The sequence below is a fragment of the Coenobita brevimanus genome, chromosome 86 (genome assembly GCF_032717465.1).
Source record: "Coenobita brevimanus isolate Jiangsu-jjx chromosome 86, ASM3271746v2, whole genome shotgun sequence".
NCBI lineage: Eukaryota > Metazoa > Arthropoda > Malacostraca > Decapoda > Coenobitidae > Coenobita > Coenobita brevimanus.
The window spans coordinates 28,853,085-28,865,754 of record NC_137039.1 but is presented as its reverse complement, the minus strand read 5'-3'; the positions used below and the strand labels follow the sequence as shown (position 1 = coordinate 28,865,754).

Genomic DNA, 12,670 nt, shown 5'->3' with positions numbered 1-12,670 from the left:
GCTCTGGTAAGATGAGTAAAATTAGGCGTCTGATAAATGTGGTGTAAGAAATGAAGATACCCGTTGAGGGCCAAAGCCTGGTAGGAACTAGGAATACTAGGCTGTGCAATACCCATCCTCTATTTGCCTTTCACAAAGACCTAATTCCGTTTTACCTTTTTGGCAGGATGTTTTGAGTAAATGCCGATTCAAAAGCCATACCTCAGTGAACCAGTGATGACCCTTACACAAAGACCACTGGTTGATACCATACTCAAAACTATTCACGATGGCCGTGCAGTATAGCGAAGAATTTTATCACCACCTCTATAAGGCGTGGCAGTGCCTGTGCATTCCTTCTTGTTGAGATGGGTAAGGCATTTCCTTTTTTTGCTCATATTTCTATTCTTTTTGTGTGTGTGTGCTACATAGGCTACTGTAGTGCTGTCACCTTCCATAAATTCATGACTCCATTATTGTAGAATTTTTAATTCCCCAAAGAATAAAATTTTACTTTCAGGTAGACACAATTTTGTGGATAAAAGAAGGATTTTCTTATTATTTTTGTGGTTCATTTGATTTTCACTTTTTTCAGAATTGCCTCGTTTCCCCATTTTTCCTGCCTTCCCAATCCCTCTATTGAACGTGGAACCCATGCAGAGAAAAGAAGCATTTTCACTGGAAAATGATGGTTAATATCAAGTGAATTACTTAACAAATCAGAATACCAATGTTTTATCCAAACCTAACCACATCTAACTTAACTGCATGCCTTCCTCAGACCCCCCAGAGCATTAATTTAACTGCATCTAACCCAATCAGACTTTATGGAAGAATAATAAGACAATGAATTTGGCAGTTTTAAGCATTAATCTAACTTCATCAGACTAAGGAAATGGTAAAGGAATAGTTTGTTGCTAGTGATGACAGGAACCCAGAGAAAACAAAATTGTATAGCTTATGTTTGTCAGCTAGTATAAGAAATACAGCACACCCACATTATACAATCACTGTAGCATACAGTCATTTTGCTTATTTGATGAATAAGAATTTAACTTTTTTTTTTTTTTTTTTTATAATCAGTGATTTAACTTTTTTTTTTTTTTTTATAATCACTGTGATGCCTGATTTATCATTATTTTTTATTATTATTATGATTATTATTATTAAAAAACAAAATTCATTAAACGATTGGTTTTCGAAAATGCATCACAGTCATAAAATGAGGGTGTGCTGTACCTAACAAAACATCACAGGATTTGCAAGTGGAAAAGCAGGTGAATATTCAGTAATAAAAGTATGGTAGTAGAACTAAATTAGTTTCAGGATTAGGTGTACAGTAAAGCTCCAGGTTTGACGCCTAATTGGTTCATGGAAGGTACCGCAAACTGTGAAACTGCTAAACATGGCCATTAGTCCTAATTGGTTGTGGGTCCCATGCCAACTCCTAAAACCCATTTATGCAAAGTAAAATTTCCTGATCACATGAAAAAAAACAAGTACAGGTTTGCCTCGATATACGAAACCCATAGATGTGTTACCTGTGCTTAGTGATGGGGGTAGAAATACCACCATACCCCGTGTAACGATGGCCAAACCCCGGTTTAACGATGGGTTTTTATTTATATGTTTTTATACAGATTTTGATGATATTTTAGACCAAAATTGTGTTTAGGTTGATTTATAAACTGTTTTTAGACGTAGATTAATGTTTTTTAGTCAGGTGGGGTGAACATTGTTAATTTGGGGTACCAGTAGCTACAGTTTACTAAGTTTGATTTTTTCCAGGCATATTTGACGATTTTCAGATTTTGTTTGTTGGTTTTAGTGAGGTATTTACAGGGGTTAAACTTAGGTTAGGTTCTTTTACGGCTGTTAGGTGTTTTAGATTGGCTTTAAACTTTTTTTTTTTTTTTACTCATTTGGGTGGGTTTAGGACTTCTCGGAGTTTGGGAATATTTGCAGGTGGCTGCTAACCATGAAACCGCGAACTAGGATGTTGCCAGAATTGGGGCTTTACTGTATATTGATTAAATTTCATTAGAACTAAGAAATGGTGTGCACCAAAATGTGTGCTGAGTGAAATATAGTATTCTTGCCAGCAAACTAGGAGAGTTCACCATCTAACCAAATCTCTCCCATTAAAAAGTACTGTACCATAGTGTTATAATTTTTACACTTTATTTTAATCACTTTAATTGCAGTAATCCATCTACAATCTGATGTAATAGAGCCAAGGCATGTCTGGAAAGTGGTCCCATCTGGAAAGTGGGCCCCTGGCTCCTGGACTGGTCCCTAACCCAGCCTAACCACCTAAATAACTCCCTACCAGACATGCATAGCACCTATTTAAACCTATTTAAGACCCTGTTCACACCAATAATGGACAGAAAACATGAAATAAATGAGAAGGAACCAAAGAATGAGGAATTAGAAGTGACTGTACCTCAGCCAGGGTACTTATAGCACGTTTGTGGCTGCCTTTTCTAAGGTTTTGGTAGTGGTGGAAATGCTCTTGAAGCATGTACAGTAATCCAGTGTTGTGCTGCACTTAAGTCTTTGCACTGTGAGTTATAATTGTTATCACTGCACATTGTTACTGCACCATGCCAGTTTCAATTGCCAATTTGCACTCCACAGTTAATCCTTTGCACTCTAAATTCTAATTCTTAACACTGCACAACACTGTAAATTCCCGTGTGGTCTAGTGGCGAGGTATTGCAGTTTATTCTCTGTTTATTCACAAAAAATGAGCATGTGTGGCTTCCTTTGTGATAAGCACCTACTCGCCATCGAAGTTAGGCAGTAGCTGTTGGAGTGTTGGTGACAGGAAAACAGCGTTGCCAGATCGTAACGGCCACATTACCAAACTCTTCAATTTTCATTACGAAATTTAACTTTTCATTACCAAATTCGTAAAGCTAGCATTTATTCTTCATTAATTATTTATACAAGTGGAAATACATGTATATAATCACTCTTCTAGCATGTTGATTATTTTCACACTATGTAGGCTAGCAGATTAATCAGAGAGAGCAAACAATCCACCATTTCCATCCTGTGTATCCTCATACATGTGAAAAATCCATTTGGTAATGCATTATTCTGATTCTTTACCAAACAATTTTTCATTACCAAATTGGCCCACATTTGGTAATGGAAAATACCAAATGGCAACCCTGACAGGGGAGGGGGGAGGAAGGAAGGGGTGAAGGGTCCATGGGGTAACAGGTGTTTGACGCCGCGCAGCAATTTCAAATTACGGGTGGGAAAAAATTCGGATTTTTGGGGGGATTTTTCTCTTTCTCTCTCTCTCTCTCTCCCCCCCCCCCCCCCCCCGAAGGTCCAGGCCCACAGTGTCTGTTAAGTGGGGTGTCTGGAAAGTATGGGGATTACTGTATTTATTTTTCTTTTTTTGTACTTGCATAAAATGTGATACTCTAGATATATTGGGTCATGGCATGTTTTCCTTAGATTGATCCTTTTCACAGGCTGGTGTCAGAAATCATCAGCCCGGGAAAGAAGGTACCAAGAAGAAGGCTGCAAATCTTGGCTGAACTATGTCAGTCATTTTTGTCGTTGCCTTGACACTTGCATGAGGGAACCTTGGTGGATGGAGTGAGACGGTGAGTGAAGGTTACACCTAGCAGCATGTACCCTGAGTGAGTGAGTGTGTAAGAATTACAACGCTTGATGAATGAAAATATTGGTGATTATGACTTTTGTATTTTCTGTTTCTGGATCATAATTACTCCGTGTATAATAGTGAGAATAGAATTAATGATGATGATCCCGATAATGATTTTTGTCGGCAGATGCAGGAGTGGATCCCAGATCTCATCATGCCATCTTGTTCAGACTTCAAGATTCACTAGGATATGATGGAACATGCTGACAGCCAATACATGAGAGGAAGAAGATAGGAGAAACCTTTATTCTGCAGTGGACTAACTTGGGCTGCCGCTGATGATGATGGATGGAATTTCAAAAATCTGTCAGCACTAAAATCATCTGCATCCATTCATCTCGCTGTGATGTTAAAGGTAAACCAAATTCATTTTCCTAGGCTGTGTACAGTAGATGCAGGCCTGGTCAGTCAGCCATACACCAAGAATTTTTATACACAGGGTAGGCTATGTCACTATAACAAGGGCCCAAATGGTACATCAGTTTAGCACCCTAAGAATTTTCAGGCATAAGGTTCTTCACTAGTTTAGCAAAGCCCACATAATCTACATAATCTTAGTGTTTCTGTATGTGTTTGAATTCAGGTCATTTTTCTTGGTGGCACAGGAGTTTTTGTAGCATCTCTTCTAGTGATTTACTGTTGAAACATTTTCCATGTATGCTGTTTATAGGGCCTTAATACTGTATCAGCCTAGTCCACATAATTATCATCATTATCACCTATACCTCATTTCCTAGCATTGGATGGGGGGGTAAGGTAGGGGGTGAAGCATCAGGGAAAAAAAAAAAAAAAATGGAGAAAATAATTAAGTCTGTCAACTTGAATGGGCCACACACAATTCAAGCCCTTGAATTCAGTAACGTCAATTAACATAGTAGTACAGGATTTGCAACTCCAGGCTCATTTGAATGTGAACCCTTCCTTTGCACATTGTCTATTTGTGTATATGGAGGAAATTGAGGAATGTTAATTTAACCAAGCAGGGGAACCACCTGGGTTTTTCATTGCATAAAAGAGGATATTGAGATGTAATCTAATATAATGTAAAAATGATGCCATGTTTCCACGTAAAGAATTCCTGTATTGAGGTTGGCCATGGTACAACTGATATTCTCAGTGTACTGGAAGCTAAACAAAACCAGCTAATTACTTCCCAACAATTGCTGGAAGCTGTTGGGGAAAAAACAAATTTGAGATATGTAATACAATTTTTAACAATCTGAGAGTCTCTGCTTGGATTTTGACTCATGTACTGTCTGTCTATCTATCTATCTATCTATTGCCAGACGCCTCAACCCCGTTTGGGGTGGCCACAAACAAATTGCCTCCAAGTCGTCCTGTCCCCCGCCATTTCACTCCTGCTCCCAACTCACACCCCCCTCTCTCATATACCTCTCCACCCCATCCCTCCATCTCATCCTTGGCCTGCCCCTCCCTCTTCCCCTCTCCACCTCACTCACATACACTCTCTTCGTCAGTCTTTCACCCTTCATCCTCTCCACATGGCCAAACCACCTCAGTGTGTTCCGCATAACGCTTCCTATCACATCCACATCCACATCCACACCACAACGCTCCTTTGTATCCTCATTCATCAGCCTGTCTCTCCATGTGACTCCACAGGCTCCTCTTAAATAACTCATTTCCACTGCTCTCACTCTTGACTTGTGTCCTTCCAACTACGTCCAAGCTTCACTTCCATACGTTAGAGTTGGTATCACAATACTTTTTCACTTCCATGCTCACTTCCCTGTTTCTTATCACTGCTTTCAAAGAACCAGCAACCTTCTTCCCTGCTGTACCCTTTCAAGCACTTCACTCTCCAAACCTCCATCCTTACTCATTACACTACCCAAGTACTTAAACGTACTCACATTTTCCAATTCCTCACCATCCAACCTCGCTGTACATTCACTGACTTCACCTCTCTCAAAGACCATCACTTTACTCTTCCCTACATTCACCTTTAGATTCCATTTCTTACACACTCTCCCAAACTCATCCACCAAGCCTTGCAGCTCCCCTTCATCTTCACTCAACAACACAGTATCATCTGCAAACAACAGTACAGGGAGTTTCCAAATACTATCCTCTCTCACCAGGGCCACTCCAACATCCACTACCCTACCTTGTACCTCTTTTATTACCCCATCCATGTACAGATTGAACAACCATGGAGACATGACACATCCCTGTTTCAACCCAACTTTCAAAGAGAAAAATTCACTTAGTTCACCATCCACACGCACTGCAGCCTTCGCACCATCGTACATACTCTTCACAGCATTCAACAACTTCCCATCTACTCCATATATTCTTAACACTTTCCACAATCCTTGTCTATCCACCCTGTCATGAAAGATCTTATAGTATGCTGGATAAATAGCTAAGGAAGAGCTCTTATGAAATCTCCAAATGCACTTAGAATGTGACCCAAAGTAGCATAGGTGTTAGGGTCATATCAAAACAGTGTGTGTGAAAGTGTGGACAAGATCATAGTGCTTGACAGTTACTTCTGAAGCATGAGACGATGGTTGACTGTCTGACTGTTCTGCATTGTTGCTGACTACACTAATGTTTGGTCCAGGCTGATCACATTTGACAGTTACGGGTGTCCCCTAAATGTGATGATACAGCATGTCTGACCTTTCTGTATCATTGCTGACTGCATTCTGTAAAGTGGAATGCAAGAGGATCACATTTAACAACTAGAAAGCATTCAGAAAGTGCATATCTTCGCCAGTGTCAGTGTAATTCATGGTTTACCGTATAATACAACCTCATTAGGAAAGTAATTAATTCAATGGTCATAGTCTGCCCACTTAAACAGTCAAAAAGAAGGCATACCTCCACTGACACCAGTAGAATTTATGATTTACTCCTACATCTGGATCCACCTCATACTCTAAGCAACTTCTTGACCCAGCGTCCACATATCCACCAGATTTTGTTGGTCCGATAGCTGTTTAAGATGACAGTATCATATCCACAAACAGACAGACAGACAGACTTGGATGAATAGATACTCTTCCCCAACTTTGTTGGCAGAAGTAATTACAGTTATTCCATAAATGACTATAAGAAATTAGGGACATACATCATCATACACCCTGTTTTAGAGCTGTCAGTCCAGATTATGACAGTAAATATCCAGATTCCCAGTTATTAGCTTTTTATTTTCATGTAGCTGGGGGGGGGGGACACTTAAAAAACTTTACAGGGTGATCGAAAGTTATTGATTATATGGACCCTGTTGTACCTTTTGTTACCTGATCCTGCCTGACTGACCTACCTAGCTCAACTTTACCTCATCTTGCCCTAACCCTCCCTGCCCTACAATACCTTACCTGACCCAACCTTACCTTGCCCTTCCCTTCCCTTCCCTGCTTTACCTAACCTGCCCTACCTCACCTTACCTTACCTAACTGTATTATACCCAACCCTGCCTAACATACCCTACCCTATCTAACCCTTTACCATATGTTACCCCATCCATCCTTGCCTTACCTTATCCTACCCTGTCTTACCTTACCTTCCCATATCATACCGTACTCTGTCTTGCCTTATCATATCATACCCTACTCTGTCTTACCGTACCATACCATATCATACCTTACTCTGTCTTACCTTACCTTACCTTACCATTTCATACCCTTCTCTGTCATACCTTCCCATATCATACTCCACCTTGCCTAACATACCTACCCTGTCTAACTTTACCTACCATATCTCACCCAGCCAACATTCCCTTACCTTTCCCTACTTTCATGTCCTTTCCTTACCTTACCCTACCCTACCCTACCCTGCTTTACCCTACCCAGAGCTCATGTGAGTGATAACATTCTTGATCACCCTGTCCTACAGTAGGAGTTTTTCAGATTTAGCGAAACAGAAGTTTGACCAGAATTTTTAGAGGTTAGATACTGTAGATTTATTTGACTAGAATTTTTAGAGGTTATAAATCTCATTTGACAAGAATTTTTCGAGTTTAATCAGAATTCATTGTTTTCTACTTTCTGTGTCTATTTATTTTATGTATTTGTGCATTTCTTGTTTATTTTTGTATGTGTTATGAGGCCACATGGAATAAACTGCATACGCGCATGTCATCAGTATGCTGTTAATGAGTAAAATCAAGTTATACACATTCATGCTTGAAAAATCTGGAACTTGTATGAGTGAGCAAGTTTGCTGTCATTATTTTGGCAGTAAGAATTGTGCCATCCCACTTGCCATATATTATTGCACACTTTGAAATTTTGGAGAACACCATCATACTTGCCTAATATTAATGAAGCTTTGAAGTTTTTAAGAAGCTGTCATTCCACTTGCCCAGTATTAATGCACACTTTGATTTTATGAAGACTCGGCCATCTCACTTGCCTGATGTTAATGCACACTTTTGAAGAAAACCACTTAGTGATACCCATAACTTTTCAACAAGTTTTCAGACATTGTGTGTAGATGTTTAGTAGCTTAATAATTTCTGAGACAGCTAATTTTGGTGCTCAGTTTGGCCCTTTTTTTTTTTTTTTGCAGCAGTATTGTGGTGCATATTGAGAAGGCTGAGTTTACAAACTTGTATTTCTTTTTTATAAGCTTTTCAGCAGTGTGTATATATGCAGAGATAACACAGTTTTGGTGGTTTGGTTTCATTTTTCAGCCAAATGGTGGCAAATTTTGAGAAAAGCGACGTGTGATACACATTACCTCTTAAGCTTTCCATTGATGTGCATAGATCCACCTGTGCTTTTATAGTTTACCAGATAACAGTTTAGGTGCTGTGCTCAACCACCCAACTACTTGTCTAATAGTGTTGTTGCTGGCTTGCTTTGCTCATTCACTCAGTCAGTCATATTGCTTAAGAAAATATCCTACTTTCACCAGATTATGATCTTTCGTATGCAGTCAGTTCCACATGGCCGTGTATCTTTGCGTACTGGGAGTGCCACAAAATAACTTGCGATAACTTTTCTCTCTTAACTACATGTTTCACATTAACTTGGCCTAAAATTACCTTCCATCCATCACAAATGCTGAGTTTAAAATAAGATTAACACGAGAATAAGGTTCTGTAGTCAATTTGATTGACCTGTGCCGCTGAGATGTATGTGACAAGTAGGGTGTGTTTGGTACGTGGCTGCTGATTGGCCGCCGATTATGTCATTGAAGTAAATGCAGGCATGAATTGTTGTGCAACATGCAGACATAGGTGTATACCTTAGGTGAATGTTATAATGCATAATGCGGACATGGATGTACACCATGGGTGGATGCAGTGCAACATGCGGACGCAGATGTACACTGTGGGTGGATAATTTACTTCAAACGTCACTCATAGTTTTATGAAACTTCATAATCAACTTTAATTTTCTTTGATGTGGTAAACTTTTCAAGCTAATTTTGACGTCTTTGTCTTCGGAAATGATTCCATATTTAAACTGGCTGCTTGTAGTGCAAGCAGTTTAAAAATATAGATACAGTATATGTGTTAAAATAAGAAAAGCTGTAGATTTACATCATCGGCGGCCAATCAGCGGCCGCGAATCAAACACACCTTACTCGGCTCATGCATCTCAGCTGCACAGGTCAATCAAATAGAATATAGTAATGTAAAAAGGATGTAGAGCCTTTTTTTTTTTTTTTCTCTCCCACTGAACTGTGACAATAGATTAACACTTAAAACCTGGTATCAAGAAATAGGCATCCATACTGCAGATGTGGAAAATGCCTGAGTGAGCAGGGTTGTATTTTGGGCCTTTTTAGGCTACATTTTATTATTTTTGATATTAATGATACCACTGGAGGGCATTTCTTGTAACATTTTCAAAGTATAAGTATAATGTCCTATGATTGGTGTATTAGCCGAGAAAAAAAAATATATTGCCAAGTTTTTGCCTAAAGAAAATGTTTTGAGCATCTTTTGGTTGTACTTGGCTCTTTTGGGGTAAAAGTTTGGTACCAATGGAAGACATTTTTTATGACATTGTTATGACAATTTCAGTATGGTACAACATATCATGATTGGTTCCATAACTGAGAAGAAAAGGAAATTCTGGTGGTTTTCAAGCAGGAAAATTTTACATGATGTATAAGAATTTTACACCTTTCACTCTGCTCTTGCAAAAAGCATATCACAAAGTGACATGGAAAGAATGTACAGCCATAGTGCCGTATCGTCTTTTTCTACGCTAAGCTACATGAAGTAATTTACAAAATGACAAATATCTGGGCCAAGTTAAGATGAAAGAAATATGTTTTTGCTAGAACAAGTGACAAGAGAGTCTGTTCCCTCTATTCCTTCTCCTACCAGCAAAAACTCAATAATAGTTACGACTGTAAATTGATCGCAAGTTTGTTTGTGAATCAGCACACATTGACGGCCTCTTTCATCGTACAGGGTGGTCCATGTATTACACAACTTAGTTGAGGAGATGGCTAAGTGATCAGCACCATTGTCTCCCTTGCATCATTTTCTACTCCCATAGCCCTTTTCATGATTAGTGTTATAAAATATGCTTTTTCATATCCATTGATTGCATAATCCCTTTCATGCTTTGTGTTTTATTATCCGTTTTTCTATGTCCATTAATTGTATAATGCCATTTATGTTTAGTGGTATTTGCCTTGTAATGTCCATTGATTACATGGTTGATTATTAATTTTGTGAAGCAGCCAAATTGTCTTTGCCCCTCTTGTAAACAGACTGCTGTCCCCATAAGATTAGATGAGCGTAATTTATGGATCACCCTGTATTAATTACAAGCCAGCATTGATTCGATTAATCTGATAATAGTTATTTTATGGGTAACGTTATCCTGTAAACTGAGTGTTTTGGTATACATATTTTTTTAAGCAAGAAAAAGTAATTTGTAAGTCAGAGCTATCATTGCTGTTATGAATGTCCACAGAATTATAAAGTAATTAAATGATGCCTGTCTTGTTTCATTGGTATCTAAGCATCACAAAATTTTACAAAGTTGAAAATTTACTTTTGGTGATACTGATTGGCAGCAGTCAGATCCAAGATGGTCACTGTTATTATTGGTATCTAAGTATCTCAAAAAATTTTCTAAGTCGAAAAATTTACTCAATAATACTAAGTTGAAAAATATTAAGTCCAAAAATTCACTCAAAAATACTAGTTAGCATGTCAAAATTTTACTAAGTCAAAAAATTTGCTCATAAAACTACTAGCTGGCAACTTTCAATTCCAAGATGGCCGTCCATGTGTGTTGATGCTGTAAGGCTGGTTGCGGACTAAAATACTGCTCCACGTTTTTGGTCCACGAGTTGTGAAACTCATACGTAATATTCTGAAAAGTTTGCTATGCATGAAGATGGCCTCACTGGGTTTCAGAAGTCACTGCTCACTTCCTGGCTAATTATCGTTCATGAAGTGGATCAGTATTTATGTCCGCAACTGTACACACACTCCCCCACACAACATTTTCTTCGTGTCCTCTCCAAAACTCCCCCACCCCTTTGCCATTCCTCTCTTGCCCTGCTACTTGTAGTTGTGGTGAGGGAGGAGGGGGAAAGGGGTGGGGAATTTTTGGAGTGTACCTATTATTATTTTAACACATTTCTTGTTTCAGGTTCTGTCTGGACACTCTTCAGATTACGAAAGGCTCGAAGCAAAACCTGGTTCCATTAATCTTCGCAATCGACTTAGGTACATTTTTGGGTGCCTTTTTTAGCAATTTTTTGCTAAAAATTGCTTATTTTTTTCATATTTTGTCAGTTTTTTTTTTTTTTTTACAACTTGTTTTTGATTTGTTTCCATTGAATAAAATACAGAAGAATAAAATATTTTTTATGTAGAGTTTCAATTTTTTTTTTTTTTTGAATAGTTTTCATTGTGTTAAGTTAGTTATACTAGTCATTTCAGTCAGGCAGATTTAAGTTAAGTTGGAAAACGAATGGTGAGAAAACAAGACAGTATATTTCAATTTATATTTTAAACCAAGAAAAAATACATTTGAAATTAATACACAAGTAAAGACATCTGGTACAAGCAGATCAAAGTTCTTCACCATCAGCAGGGGACCACGACCAGAGTTCTTCGTGGTCATCCATCACTCGGCAGGGGACCACGACCAGAGTTCTTCGCAGTCATCCATCACTCGGCAGGGGACCACGACCAGAGTTCTTTACTGTCACTCAGCTGGGGACCACAACCAAAGTTCTTCATCACTGGGCTGGGGACCACGACCAACGGTTTCGTAGTCACTTTGTAGGAGACCACAACCAGAGTTCTTTGCCTTTCCTCAACAGGGGGCACAGTTCTTCATTCATCAGGCAGCACAATCAGAATCCTTTGCAGTCCTCTGGATGAAGGGCCAGAGTTCATTGCCAAGATAGCAGGGTTAGCACCAAGCACACAACACCTGTGGAACAGAAACATTAGTTTAAATCCACAGTGAGTTTTAATATATGTCAAAATCTGCTCTTGCCTCTGCCAAGTGCTGCTGAGAACTGAAGGCGAGTGCTCTTACCCATATCAGGTTTAATTCATATGTTTATAGTGTTTGATGTCTTAATGTGTATTCCTGCTTGTTAACCCTGCCATCCTGGTGAACTCTGGTCTTTCCCCTTCTGAGCAATAGCGAATTCACAGTTGTATCCTTGCTGGAGAACTGGGGTCATGCTCTTAGTGATTAACTGGTCCTGTCCCTGACTAGTGATGCCAAAGGATTGTGGGGGGCATAACCCTGCCAAGTTATGCCTGAGGACTCTGGTGGTGGCCGTGCCCCTGTCAAGTGATGCCCAAGGACTCTGGTGGCTGTTGTACCTCTGCCGAGTTATGCTGGAAGACTCTTAGTGGTTGTCCATCCATCACGCCCCATGAGGAGCGTAGGAACCCGGGACTAGGCATGTTGGTCGTACCCATGCCAAATGCTGCTGAAGGGCTTTGGTGGAGGTTGTGCCCCTACAAAGTGCCACTGAAGGACTCTGGTGTTTGTGTCCTACAAAGTGCTGCAGAAGGATCCTGGTGTTGGT

General features: G+C 39.3%; 1 long non-coding RNA gene across 4 annotated transcripts in view; it reads left to right on the top strand.

Moving 5' to 3' along the window:
* LOC145410809 (uncharacterized) overlaps window positions 1-12,670 on the top strand; it is a 24,289-nt gene extending 11,619 nt beyond the window's left edge. For 3 of the 4 annotated variants that reach the window (XR_013899310.1, XR_013899311.1, XR_013899309.1), the window contains 5 exons: window positions 167-351; window positions 3,471-3,605; window positions 3,795-4,022; window positions 11,266-11,342; window positions 11,710-12,670. This is a non-coding gene — a long non-coding RNA (uncharacterized LOC145410809). The remainder of the gene's footprint in view (window positions 1-166; window positions 352-3,470; window positions 3,606-3,794; window positions 4,023-11,265; window positions 11,343-11,709) is intronic. The other variant, XR_013899312.1, reaches the window with a different exon arrangement.